Source organism: Rhyacophila brunnea, unplaced genomic scaffold (assembly GCF_057557595.1).
Source record: "Rhyacophila brunnea isolate RB1 unplaced genomic scaffold, BYU_Rbru_1.0 scaffold_1, whole genome shotgun sequence".
NCBI lineage: Eukaryota > Metazoa > Arthropoda > Insecta > Trichoptera > Rhyacophilidae > Rhyacophila > Rhyacophila brunnea.
Genome location: NW_028232751.1, coordinates 26,153,935 through 26,169,288, shown reverse-complemented (window position 1 = coordinate 26,169,288; position 15,354 = coordinate 26,153,935). Strand labels below are relative to the sequence as shown.

Genomic DNA, 15,354 nt, shown 5'->3' with positions numbered 1-15,354 from the left:
AATTCAGTGTCTTATAATGTAGTGGATCCCAGGTTAAATCCTGGGTCTTCCAAATACACTTGTGTTTGAAGTCAAGACAGACATCCATTTCTCGTAATAAAAAAAAACTGTTGATACAAACCTCCACTCTGATCTTATTTTCATTCGATCTTAATAGAATTGGACATGGTCAAAAAAAAGAAGATAATCCGAGATATGGAAGAACTCTGAAGGTGGTAATCGTTTTATGTTTTAATTTGTCAGAAAAATGGACTCATTGGTGACGGACTTTATTTTTGTACAAAGAATATAAAATTGACTTCCATCAATCTAATATTAATAACTCAAAAACTGTGTGTTTGAATCATTTGATTTTTTGAACATAAATAAAAAAGGATGCTCTAATACAGGAGGGGGCAAACTGCGGCCCGCGGGCCGCATGTGACCCGCTGGGTATTTTTTTGCGGCCCGCCATCATTAATTGTACTTCTGATTACGAATAACTTTTTTTTATATATTTTTTAAAAAATATTAACAATAGATTAAAATTTGAAGAATTTCTTGTTTCTTTTATAATAAAATATAAATTAATATAAATAAAATTAATATAAATAAAATAATATAAATAATAATATATAAATTTTATCTCAGTACGTCTTCCTTGCGTCTCGTCTCACACTATGTAACCACTATTTTCTACGTTGAACATCGATTTCAATAGATATTGATAGTGTGCCGACAGAGCTACAGCTTGAGATTATTGATCTGTAGTGTGACACTGATTTAAGAGAATTGCATCGTCGTGAAGAAATCTCCAAATTTTTCAATGACCTTAATTCGGACAATTTCGACCAACTTAAAGATTATGAAAGAAAAATGTTCGTTATTTTTGGATCAACCTATATATGTGAACAAACATTTTCGATCATGAACCTCAATAAAAATTCTTTACGATCAAATATCTCCGATGCCCATTTAGAAGCAACTACAAAATTAACACCTGAATTTAAAAAAATGTTAAAAAAGGTACATCAGTTTCATTCTTCTCATTAATTTTTTGTAATGTTTATTTTTCGTGATAATAAATAGTGTATATCTAAAAATGATATTTTACTTGCGGCCCGCCGCTCATTTTTAATTCTTGAATTTGGCCCTCCATCCAAAAAGTTTGCCCCCCCCTGCTCTAATATGATTTAAAAGACAGAAAAGAAAAAATTATAATTAAAGCGAGATAAAACACAAATACAGACCTACAAACTTATCTGTAGAATGGCCAAAAATGGATCTACAGTAGAACCTCGTTAATAAGAACACGGATAATTCGAAATTCGCCGTAATTCGAAATTTTCGCGAAAAAAAGTCCCTTGAACATTATTTTCATATAAAATCATACCTTTAATTCAAATTTCGTAATTCGAAATTAATTCAGAGTCCTGGCATATAAAAATATTCAATGAATCGTAATAAACTACACTAATTCATGTGCCAGTCATTGAAAATTGTGACAGACTTTTCGTAAAACATCAAAACTTAATTATTTTATGAAGGTAATAGAATTAATCCTGACATTTTATGACCCATTAACACACACGGCACCGGAAATTTGGTAGGCACATCTATGATCGTAAACAATATTGATGAAAATCAAAAAATTTTAATATTTTCCCCCCATACATTTCATAATTCGTAATTCGAATTTTTTTTCGATTTTCTGTACAATCTACCTTAGGATGCCATTTTGAAAATTTCATTTGAATGTCAGATTTTGTCCAGCTACGAGTCTTGATTGGGTAGTTTTCGACAGTGGCTCGCCCATCCCTATGCTTCAGATAAGTTTGTAGGTCTGTACATAATTTTATTCTGTGCAGGGAACCGTTATACGAAATATTGAACTAAAGATTCAATCAACAGATGTCACAAACAGAAAATTAAAAAAAATACTTAACGGCCCACATCCGTCACGTAGGTCAAAATGGAGTTTTTATGGTATTTTCAGAGTATAAGCCTGGACATTCCTTTTGAAGCCTTATTATCCTTTATATTTTAAACATTTGATGACTGCATAAAGTATTTTTATTACATATATGGTATATAGTATATAATAGTATTCTTTTAAACCTCTCGATCTAATGTTTTAGAATATAGTCATATTTCAGTACATCCATGTGCAGTGGTATTAAGATTTTTTAGAAATGTTTACGATAAAAAATTAAATTTATAATCTCTGTGATCCCAAATTTGACAAGAATTAGGCATTTTATTATTCAAAAAATGGAAACTAAATTTTAATAATAAATATAACCATAAAAATAATGTAATAGTAACGTACCAAATGTGTGTCAAATTCACATTTTTTTACAATTGTAAGTTTATATTTGATTTAAAAAAAAAATGGTGTGTGTACTTATGTACGCGCGTTAGAAGTTATACTTCTTTCGCGTAACAAAACAAAAACAAAACTTGTGATAAACTAGATTCTTTGACTGGGTCTTAATTATCTCGTTAAATTACACACTCAAGAGAAAGGACCGCTTATTGGGACGCCGTTGGTTTATTTCTATACACTTTAACTTATATTACTTAATTATATAATGGTTTCTCGTTGTTTTTATTTTTAAAGTACCAACTGTCACTTTGACGTTTAATCGTTTGTTTACGTAAGGAATTGCAAATGGCCGACAATAATAAATTCGCTACCTAGGCAACGGAACAATTCTAAACTATAATATTTTACTGTGTAATCGTCACAATTGCAGTACCATACCATGTTCTAAAGGTACTGCGTTCAGCTGATAATCAAACAATCGATGGTTCGAATCCAATCGAGTGCATTTTTTTTAAATCATGTGTTACATGTCATACGCCAAAAATACACAGATCTGATTTCCCAAACGTGCCAAAAGAAGTATAACTTCAAAAATATTTTAAGAAGAATAACATTCATAATATGATATCTGTGTTTCCGTCATCAATTTCATCAGATATTAATTGGTTATAATATTGATGATGAATCAGTGTGGTATGAAAGACATTAATGATTTCACATCTGCAAGTTTCAGTTTTTGAATTTTGTAGGTTCTGTGTACTTTTGGGGTATATCCCTTAAATTTGTGATAGTTGGCCTACCAGCTTTAGTCACATTAAGTTCTTCAAATATGCTATAACATAATATAATTTAAAAAATATTTAGGAACAGTTTTCATATTACCACATACCTATGCATGAAATAGGATTCAAAAGTTATACAGTAGGTGCTCGGTAATCCGGCAACCATATTTTTCCACCTATGCCGGATTGTCGGAAATGCCGGATTATTGGACGTCTATAGGAAATAATAAATAATCTGTCAAGATCGGGCACCAGACTGCCGAGCTAACGGCTCTCAGCTCTGTAATCCGGTAGTTTAATGTGAAACCTGCCGGATTATAGAACAGGAGAGCTGAGTTGCATAATGCCAGACTATTGGATGTGCTGGATTACCAAGCGCCTACTATAACTATTTTATTTGCAACATTGGTTTCCTAAGGCTTCATAGACGCTCTGCCAACCCGGCCATCATGGGTGCACGTGATCGAATGGTATTTTATTTAAGTCTATCTTCGTTCTCGATTATTTTGTGAATTGTTAAATGCCAATCACATGCTTTGAAAATGTCAATATATTATGTTGGTTGAAAGGAAAGACCTTTTCAAGTTTATCTGACACTCCGTTGAACTGGTCAGTCATTGTAATTTAGTTTCTATGAGGGACATTTTCTACACTGTCAAAAAGTAGACCAAGAATGAACCATAATAGAACCATAATAGATTAAAAAATGAGAATAGTAAACATACACACTAGTGCATGATAAACCAAGGTCTTGTAATGTTACTTCTACTTCACAATTTAATATCATACAAACGTTGGACAGTTATTATTTAAAATGGTGATTTTAGTGTCGAACCCAGATGGCAGACAGCTTCTTTTAGTCTGTCACAGGTAAACCTTATTTTTTTAGAATGGAAACAAACACCCATCTAAACAGTTACACTTGTGACAGGTGTTATTTAACTGTACATTACATAGAATTATTTTTTGTTTACAGTGTGACATAAAATATGGACGCGCAATGGCCGAGAGTTGCTACTCAAGAAAAAGTCTGCTGGTATTCCCAAGGAAAACTAAAAAGTTGACGTCAACTGTGGAATAGGGGCTAGCAGAAATGTATATAGAATAACAACTCTACTATTTATGAATCTTTACGACATTTTGTTCTCCATATCAACCTAAAATTCTGGCATTCATCAAATTAGTATTGGTTTTCATCATTTTTTCATACATTAATTCTTTACCCACCATTAAAATTAGATTATACATTTTTCCACACCTTCAAAATGTAAAGTTCTGCTCAATAATTTTAGAAAGCACGACAGTGTTATAACATATGTTAATAAAGGGCCATAAATTATGTTTCACAGTTCGTTCAACATTATAGTGTAGTTACACAAAAATAATTCTGTGAATTTCTTTAGATTTAGTGTGAAGTAAATTGAATAGCCTAAAGTCGATAAGTTAAAATTTATCCCTCATTTCAAAAGTTGAACCCCTCCATGATACTCAATTTAAAATTAGTGAAACAAAAAGAACCTAAAGATGTTGAAATGCAAACAGTTTTTTATGGATTGGTTTAAGGTGTGCTTCTAGTTAGTAAAATATTTATATCTGTCATCTGTTTAGTGTTAAAATAATGATGGTGTTGAAAGGGTTGGGTGAATGGTCAACAACCATTCATAGTTAAAAACTTGTCAATGTTACCTTCATTATACATAGGTACTCCGCATAGGAGCAAACATGGTAATTCACTTCTTTATTTTACTTTTATGAAATTTATGTAGTAATGTAGTTTCTTTCTTGTTTTATAGGTTTAAAAGGAAGGTTCAAACTCTTCCAATAAAAATGTCAGTTTTACTTACTTTACTTACAGTATATTTAACAAGGTTCACAGATATTGTTGTAGTTACGTAATATCAAATTACAGTAAAATCTCAATGAAACAGACTAATTGCAAAGAGATATCTGTTAAAGCTGAATGTTAAATAATAAAGTAGGTTTTCCGAATAGCCATGTTAAAAAATGACAGTAAAACTTCATTAATATGAATTCCACGGGACCGAGAATCGAAAAAAAATTCGAATTATGAAATGTATGGGGGAAAAATATTAAAATTTTGAAAAAAAAAAAAATATTAGTTAGTTAGATATATATTAGATAGTTTGTGATAATAAATGTGCTTAACAAATTTCCGGTTCCGTGTGTGTTAATGGGTCATAAAATGTCAGGATTATTTTTATTACCTTCTTAAAATAAGTAATTTATGATGTTTTAAGAAAAGTCTGTCACAATTTTCAATATATATCAGATATTTTAAGAAGGTAATATAAATAATCCTGACATTTTATTACCCATAACACACGCGGAATCGGAAATTTTGTAGGCACATCTATGATATTAAACCGTAAACGAAATTAATGAAAATCAAAAAAAAGATTTTTTAAATTTCAATATTTTTCCCCATACATTTCATATTTCGTAATTTCATTATTTATTTTCGGTCCCGTGGAATTCGTAATAACGAGGTTTTACTGTATATGATTACATAATATGAAGTATTAAAGAAGTAAAATATTAATAATAATAACTATGAAGAAATTTGCATTTATGTGACTAAACATGTATAGTAAAAATATGATAGTATATGGTGGAGCAAATGTTACCTGATATTGTAATTAAAATATTTAAAAATATGTATATTTGTTAATTTTTTTGTAATAAAATTTGAAAAACAATATCAGACAATTGGCTGCTGTGCGGTGAGCTGTCAAATGTAGTTGACTAACATAATATGATGTATTATTAAATTGTGTGTGATGTTCATGATCAGTAATTTACAATAATGTGTCATTGCTAATTTTTTGTAATTTAGGGTGACATTTTTGTCGCACAGAAGGTGGCTGTACTTATTGCAGGCCCTGGGCAGCATTTATTTTATGTATAACTAGTTGGGAGTACCTAATTGATTCTATGACAGTTTTGAAAAGTTTTCAATATACCTTTAGACAGGGGTTGACAAATTTTTGAGACAAGAGTCAAATATGCAAACGATAAAGTTTACAATATTACTTAATATTGTTGGATGATTGTCAATATGTCAATAATTGGATACAGAACTTTTCATCTTTTATTTTTTTTTAATTTGAATTAGTTTATTTCTCATCTGCCAATTTTTTCTGTTAATTTATTTTCACATTCAATTATTTTAAAAAGATGTGTACGCACCAAAGAGCTATATGCGGTACCACTACTCCACGAAGATTGAAACAAGAATTAATGTGGAAAATTTAATTCTATTCATCTGTGTCCAATAATTCGAAGAACATTTTTTAGATAATTAAAATATTAATAATAATAACTATGAAGAAATTTGCATTTATGTGACTAAACATGTATAGTAAAAATATGATAGTATATGGTGGAGCAAATGTTATCTGATATTGTAATTAAAATATTTAAAAAATATGTATATTTGTTAATTTTTTTGTAATAAAATTTGAAAAATAATATCACAATTGGCTGCTGTGCGGTGAGCTGTCAAATGTAGTTGACTAACATAATATGATGTATTATTAAATTGTGTGTGATGTTCATGATCAGTAATTTACAATAATGTGTCATTACTAATTTTTTGTAATTTAGGGTGACATTTTTGTCGCACAGAAGGTGGCTGTACTTATTGCAGGCCCTGTGCAGCATTTATTTTATGTATAACTAGTTGGGAGTACCTAATTGATTCTATGACAGTTTTGAAAAGTTTTCAATATACCTTTAGACAGGGGTTGACAAATTTTTGAGACAAGAGTCAAATATGCAAACGATAAAGTTTACAATATTACTTAATATTGTTGGATGATTGTCAATATGTCAATAATTGGATACAGAACTTTTCATCTTTTATTTTTTTTTAATTTGAATTAGTTTATTTCTCATCTGCCAATTTTTTCTGTTAATTTATTTTCACATTCAATTATTTTAAAAAGATGTGTACACACCAAAGAGCTATATGCGGTACCACTAATCCACGAAGATTGAAACAAGAATTAATGTGGAAAATTTAATTCTATTCATCTGTCCAATAATTCGAAGAACATTTTTTAGATAATTAAAATATTAATAATAATAACTATGAAGAAATTTGCATTTATGTGACTAAACATGTATAGTAAAAATATGATAGTATATGGTGGAGCAAATGTTATCTGATATTGTAATTAAAATATTTAAAAAATATGTATATTTGTTAATTTTTTTGTAATAAAATTTGAAAAATAATATCAGACAATTGGCTGCTGTGCGGTGAGCTGTCAAATGTAGTTGACTAACATAATATGATGTATTATTAAACTGTGTGTGATGTTCATGATCAGTAATTTACAATAATGTGTCATTGCTAATTTTTTGTAGTTTAGGGTGACATTTTTTGTCGCACAGAAGGTGGCTGTACTTATTGCAGGCCCTGGGCAGCATTTATTCTATGTATAACTAGTTGGGAGTACCCAATTGATTCTATGACAGTTTTGAAAAGTTTTCAATATACCTTTAGACGGGTTGACAAATTTTTGAGACAAGAGTCAAATATGCAAACGATAAAGTTTACAATATTACTTAATATTGTTGGATGATTGTCAATATGTCAATAATTGGATACGATAGCGATATGTGGTACCACTACTGCACGAAGATTATCTGGAAAATTTAATTCTATTCATCTGTATCCAATAATTCGAAGAACATTTTTTAGATAATTAAAGTATTAATAATAACTATGAAGAAATTTGCATTTATGTGACTAAACATGTATTGTAAAAATATGATAGTATAGGGTGGAGAAAATGTTATCTGATATTGTAATTAAAATATTTAAAAAATATGTTGATTTGTTAATTTTTTTGTAATAAAATTTGAAAAATAATATCAGACAATTGGCTGCTGTGCGGTGAGCTGTCAAATGTAGTTGACTAACACAGTTAACCCGGCACCTGCCTACAAAAATCGTATGACGCACCAAAACTACGCATGAATTTCATTATCATCTTTGTTCTATACTAAAAAAAGCAATAAAAAATATGTCATAGCACCAGTCGAGAACCCAAAGCCATTAAGATCCTTTTAATATATTTCAACTACACAAACACTTAACTTATTGAATATTATTGATAAGTTAACACGAACTCACATATTAAAAAAAACGAATACAATAATAAACCTATTTTAAAATTGTTTTGATGTGTGATAGATATATCTTAAAGCAAGGTGACAGACATAACGCAACATCACATGTTGGGCACATATAGCGAGAGTTTTGTTTTTTCGGATTTTTTTTAGAATTCCCGCATACGAAACATCTTCTAGGCTTATCGGTATTTTGTGTCGGTAAAATGTCCCGTTGCACTTATGGGCAATAATCGTACGGGATATCGCTAGTTGACGCTGTCGGCTTGGGCAGGGGTGCATTTGAAATTTTCACACAGTATTTGTCCACTAGTTGTTTTATTACACAGAGTTGAAAATCGCCCAATGTTTTTTTGTCACATTTAATAAATTTATATAAATAAAAAGCATTTAGTAAATATAAGTCGATCATGTGGAATGCGACCTTTTTATACCACTTGATCGGCTTTCTCATACACGACAAGTTGCTAAGCATCATGTCGGCCTTATCTACCGTACCCATATTTTTGTTATAATCTATAACACATTTCGGTTTTTCAATGTTTTCGCCAGTTCTATAGTTCATTTTTCCCGTTGGTCCAAATGGACTATTGTACTTAGCCTCGGTGTCTCCCTTTTTCAGTTTGCTGAACTCTGGCATATCTTTACGATTTTTTCTCACTGTACCGCAAGCATTCGTTTTGTGAGAGTGAAGGTATTTAAAGAGCGCCGGACTCGAATACCAGTTATCACACCATAAGGTGTGACCTTTCCCGATATAGTCTTTCATTAGCGTTGTCACTACCGCACCGGAAATACCGAGATTTTCATTGTCTTGTATGTCAGTCCCTTCCCCACAATAAATTATAAAGTCAATAATATATCCTGTCATTACGTCACACATCACAAACATTTTTATTCCAAATCAATGTCTTTTGGAAGGAATGAATTGTTTAAAAATTAATCTACCCTTAAACACGATAATGCTCTCATCTATGCAAAGATTCTGATGCGGTATCATCGTTTCCCTAAAAATTGTTCTTGTGTGTTCTAACAGTAGTCTAATTTTAGCTAGTCTATCATTTGAGGCGGTCACACTAGGATCAGAAAAATGAAGCATTTGTAAAATAAGTTGGTATCGATTTCTAGCCATTATTTTCCCAAAAATGTCTGCATGCAGGTAAGGATCGGTACTCCAATGTTCCTCTATCGACGTGTGCTTATTCTGAGTCATCAGCATCGATACGGCAAAAAATGTATACAACTCCGGCACTGACGTGTCTGTCCAATTGTGTGACCGCGATTTCAGTCCGAGGTCTGCCGCACTGTACGAATGGTTAAAAAATCTATTCGTTTGGTTCACTATTTCCGACATAATATTTTTATTCAAAAAATTTTCAAAGAAAAGACATTCGGGAGAGGATTCGTTCAAGTCGTTCGATGTCACGCCAGATCGACAATCATTGAATTTGTGAACTAATGGAATATACGGGCCAGTTCTCCACGACTGCAAAAGTTCAATTGGCTCGTCAGAGTCCGTATCGTCGACGTCATGATCAGTCTCATGCTGTTCCAATTCCTCTTCCAACATATCATAATCTGAGTCCAATTCCTCATTAGTACGCACATTTTCTTCCTCCATATTTACGCACTATAAAACTATGAAATGTTTTTAAAATGTTTAACTACAGTATTAGGGAACGCCAAATCACAGAAACCATTAAACTCACACACAATAGTTATTGATATCGGTATTAATTTTCACATTCACTAAAATGTGACACGGTAGACAGTACAAAAAGTATTTTAAAAATCGCGGTAAAATAAAATCATACGTTCAATAGTTAATCATGCCAGTTTTAATGTGATAAGTACACCAGACAGCAAAAAAAGTATTTATCAACGATTGCGGTAAATATTCAACTTATACGCGATAAATACAATCCCGCGCAATGGCCCGCTCGCTCGGTTGAAAGTCTGTCGTGTACTGCGCAGTCGCTCAAACTGATTTCTGTCGACCGGCAAAACTTGGCCGTAAGAATTGGTTCGAAACTTTGGTGATTATTTTATATTTAGAACTAATGCTTTTAAAATATGTCATAGGTGGCAGGAGAAGGACAAATCAAGTCAAATTTACGTGAAAAAATCAGTCTCGTATGATAAATATGGAAGCGGTGACATCGATTTATACACATGCCCATTGTGAAATTTGCCCGATTTGTACAAGGTGTGTGACATCGGCGCCGGCCGGGTTAACACATCTTACTTGATTCCAAATTCATCCCATTATAATCTCCAATTGGAGACGTGTTAACTATGCTAACAATTATTGTGGATAATCTTGTTTATGAAATTGTTCCGAGTGATATCTGTGTTATTTTGGAGCAATAAAATGTTACCATGTTAACTATTTAGAATAGCCCTGTTGAGATAGTTTTGCTTATTGACATGTCCACTAAAATGAAAATGTGCTTCGTTAGTCATGATGATTTTATTTGATTGTAATTGAAATGTTTTCAAAACGGTTCAGGATACGGCTAGCAGACTATGACCGTCTGTGACCAACATACGCGAGACATTAAATATTATAGATCTGTCAAATAAAGTATTGCATTACTGTAAAAATTGTCATTTTAATATCCCCGCATCGATGAATTCATAATATACAATTATTATTGTATGTTATTTTCTCAATTTACATTATTCATAGATATTATGAAATAATAAACAATATGATCCATTATGTTTTATTATTATTCCAACAACTAAGTAATTTCTGACTAGGTAATTTGGAGTGTACATGTGAACACACCTGCCTAATCTTTTCATCGCCGTAGATGTCAAGGGAGCCAGTCCACAAAATCATAATGCTGAGATACAGGCATGCAAAGATTTTGTGTGACGTAAAAAGTAACATTTTTTATTGAACTTTCTTGTTTTTAAAGATAAAACAGTGAAACTTTGAACATAGAATATACACTGTGGTGTTATCTTTTTATTGTTTTGTACAAATAACTAAAAAAATAGTATCTTAGAAGTTATGTGTGTTATATCTCTTGAAGACCACTAAATATTGAAATGTAGTCAAAAGAGTTTTGTGGCTTAAATCCATTGACTACTGCATCTTCGATGATTTTAAAATGCTTTTGTGTACTTTACTCATTTTCGCTAAATTTGTGGCTTGGCTCCCTCGACACCTACGGCGACGATTTTTGAGTTACCTAATTAATTATAATGACATCTGTTGACAAGCGAGAACTATTTCTTTTCACAGTGAAAATCTACCAATTGACAGCTGTTGTCGCACATTTGTGAAAACCATCCATGTCTGATATTATTTTCATCTTTTTCAATGTTATCGGCGTATGGTGAAAAGTATATTTTATTGTGTGAATATATTATATTCCCAATTGTAAATGTTTATAAATTTGTTACGTCCATAAAGTTTGTATGAAATTAATAGTTGTGATATCGAAATTCCAGTCGAGGCTGTTCATTTTATGTGATATCAATGTGAACATAATATTAATGTAAATAAGTTTACTTTTTAATAGTCTGATGATTTACTTCTATTAATTTGTGATATGTCTTCCAAATTTATAGTGAAATAGATTTGTGTTAAATAATTAATATACGTACTACTGTACTACTTAAAAAAATAGCGCATACATAATATGTACCTATATATAATAATTTGACTTCTACTTACCAAGATTTAAAAATATATATTAAATATAATTTATGATGGCCTTTAAAGTTTTTAATAAAATTTAGACTGATGTGACTAATATATGAATATATACTCTTAGATGTTGCTGATGAGTACATATATTATTATTTATATTATGATACTACTAATGTGTAATTTTTAGTTTAATTGTAATGGATATAAAAGCAGTTAAAATATGCTCAATTTTTGTCAGACCATTCAATGAGTTTTGATTTTTTCCCTGCGCTCATGGGGACATTTTTACAAACGAAAATCGTGCATTGGCCATATTATATAGTTAGGGCAAACCTGGTATAAAATCTCTTTGGGTGAAAACCGATTAATCAGTCGATATCTTATTGACTGCATACCGTTTAATACTAATACGGCCACCGACCGATGAATGGCTCTGAATGAACTATCAGAAAATGTATATGCCTCTTATCTATGTGAATTTAGCTTATATTATTATCCTATTATAGTAAATGAATGGGTCCATTACTTACATTTTTCAAACCAGGGTTTCTTAATCTTTTTGAGTCATGATTGAGATTAGAGTAATATTTTCGTTTGATGACACAATTTTTTTTGTCCAAAATCAATGTTAACCTTTTTTTAGTTTTCAGTCCAAAAAAAATGTGCATGTTCGTTGTCTTGCAATTTTTTTGTTCAGAATCAAAGTTTGGTTTTTTTTGAAACGATTATTTAAAATGCTCCGCGACTACTCAATATACCGATCAACCCTGTTCTGGTTGCAACGCATTGGTTAAAAACCCCTGCCATAAACAGATTACATAGATTCAGAACATTAGCAACAGCCAGTACCTCTGTTATTAAAAAATTATGTTCACTTTTAATTATATTATTATTGTATATTGTTTTAATTTCAATAAACAAAGAACCTGGGAACAATTCTTTTATTTCCATCAATCCTTATTTGCAGCTGAAATTTTTTTTAGTACTTATGAGATGATCTTTAATGTTTATGGTATAAACATAATATGATCATTCTTTCTGTCAATGAATATGCTCCAATCGGCACCTGGGAACACTGTTATCTTAAAGATTTCACGATGTCTGAGATACTCCATTAATGCATTTAATTCAGTCAAACTGTCTATAATGCGACTTTTTATATTTGTTCATGTTTTGCAATAAACTTTTTTATGTTGAATGGTTGTTAGCCATTGGGTCCTTGCTCTGGATCAAACATGTAATTTTTGCCAGTCACGTCAAATGATCAACTTTCAGAAATTAACACTTTTTCGATTCTCTTATTCGTTCGATTTTGACAGTCTTACATGTGGTAAATTTTTATTATGTATGAATTTCTCTAATTCTTCAATAGTATTCGTGATACTGCCAGAGTTATGAATCCAGTCCGTTATTATTACTGTGTCAGTGTCACCCACCTTATGGTATGGTATGGTATGTGAATTCCGGTATTATCTAGTATATTACCAGCAGGTATAAATCAATTTACGTTTATAAATAGTCAGCATCGTCAATTTATTGAGTATTATGTACAGCAATGTCCCAAAGATACAACTATGCTAGTACCAGTGGCGAAGAGTGGAGGTAGGCTGTTAAGATCTGACATAAATAGTGCACACTAAACTTTGTCAGTCATCTGTAACTTTTTAAATTTATTATTTGTTTTCAAAAACCAATAGTACAATTTTGATAACCCTCTATTAATATATTATGTGAGATTTGCGATTGTTACTTGATTTGTTAGAATTTTACTTGCCCTTTTTTCAAGTCGCTTCACGTTATAATTCAGAATATTTATTTAACCGGTAAAATATGTTATAGTATGAATATTTAAGTATAAGTATATTAATATTTCTTTCATATTTTTACTATACTAACCAAAATAAATATATTTGGGCTAGCACTCCGACAGCGGACACCGTTGGCCTAATCACCATTTTATTCACATAATATACACTGATCATCAGCAATTTTAATAGCTACCATCGACAATGAACTGTCATTTAGTAGGTATCTAATTGATAACATTTATTAGTCAGTTATGTTATATTTAACATAAAAATGCAACTTTGTTTAACAGAGATAATATTAAAATAATAATGTATAATGCTGATACATACATAGGTACTAGAAAAATTCTTTACCTACTGCCATTTCCAATGAAGTATTCGATAACAACATTGTATTATTTCCTGTTATAAATCAGAATGAACAAAGCAACATTGTTAGCATTAAAGTCATACCATAAGCTGTGCCAATTGACCCAGCTACAAATAATAAAATTGTGGTGCAGAATTAAACATTAAACAAGTCGTCGCTATAGGATTTGTTTCCCGAATATCCATTTTTGTCGAAATCGACATTTTAATGCAGTTCAATTTCTTTTATCGAACTCTACCGAAATCATTTATAAAAACAATATATTTTTATCTAGGAACAGAGATATTTTTTTAAAAAACCCGAATACGCCATGTTAAGTTACAATTACTCCGTGGTTTTCTCCCGAATGTCCAACTATTCGTACCTGAATATCCAAGTTAATTTCGGTCGAAATATATCTCTGGCTGAGTGTTTATTTCCCGAATATGACTTTAGCCAATCAAACCGCGCTCACGCCGTGCATCTCGCTCCCACATTCACGCTGTCTAGCTCTAAAACAATCACGCCCACTTTCATATTTTTCCGCCGTCTGGAGACTTCTTTCAAATTTCGTCTTATTGATATTGTTTTTAACGTTACTATTGTTTTAATAGTGAATTCATCAAATTTGAAGAGATCATTCATAGCTGATACATCACCAGTTCGCCCTGAACTTACAATAGAGTTGTTTAAGTGAGTATTTCAACCTAAATAACTGCATTTTGTTTTGATAAATGACACAAAATCCCAACGGTTATATGAATTCTACAGTATGACCCGGCAACTACTATGACGTAAAAAATAATTATTATTTCAAATTATTATTAATCAAACATTGTTTGTCTTTATTTTACTTTTAATCTAGGTATTTCTATGAAAATAAAGGCGATGCTATTATTTATTTTTGAATGCGCTGATAATTAATATTTTAATTTAATATGTATGTTAGTAACTATTTATTTGGTGGATATTATATACTTAGGATATTGGTACCTACCTAATATTAGCAGCCAATGGTAATTAATTTATACATGCTATTATTTTGTGTTGTTGTTCCTTACAATAGTAAATATATAATATTTATTTGGTGGTTTGTAATAAGTTTAATTGTCAATTATAGAAATATATATATATATAATAATATACAGATATATATAAATAGATTTTTTTTTTTTTGGAAAAAGTATTAATATAAAATTGTTAGCAAGTACGAGTAAGTACCATCATAAAATATTGGAGAAATGACCGTGACGTCGGTTAGTAATTGAAGTAGTAGATACCTTATAATA

General features: G+C 30.9%; 1 protein-coding gene across 1 annotated transcript in view; it reads left to right on the top strand.

Moving 5' to 3' along the window:
- The window catches only part of LOC147079627 (uncharacterized), a 29,985-nt gene extending 25,636 nt beyond the window's left edge, over positions 1-4,349 (top strand). Inside the window, exon 9 of the mRNA XM_085942610.1 lies at positions 4,064-4,349. The gene's annotated coding sequence lies outside the window, so the exon portion shown is untranslated. The remainder of the gene's footprint in view (positions 1-4,063) is intronic.
- The last annotated feature ends 11,005 nt before the right edge of the window (positions 4,350-15,354 follow it).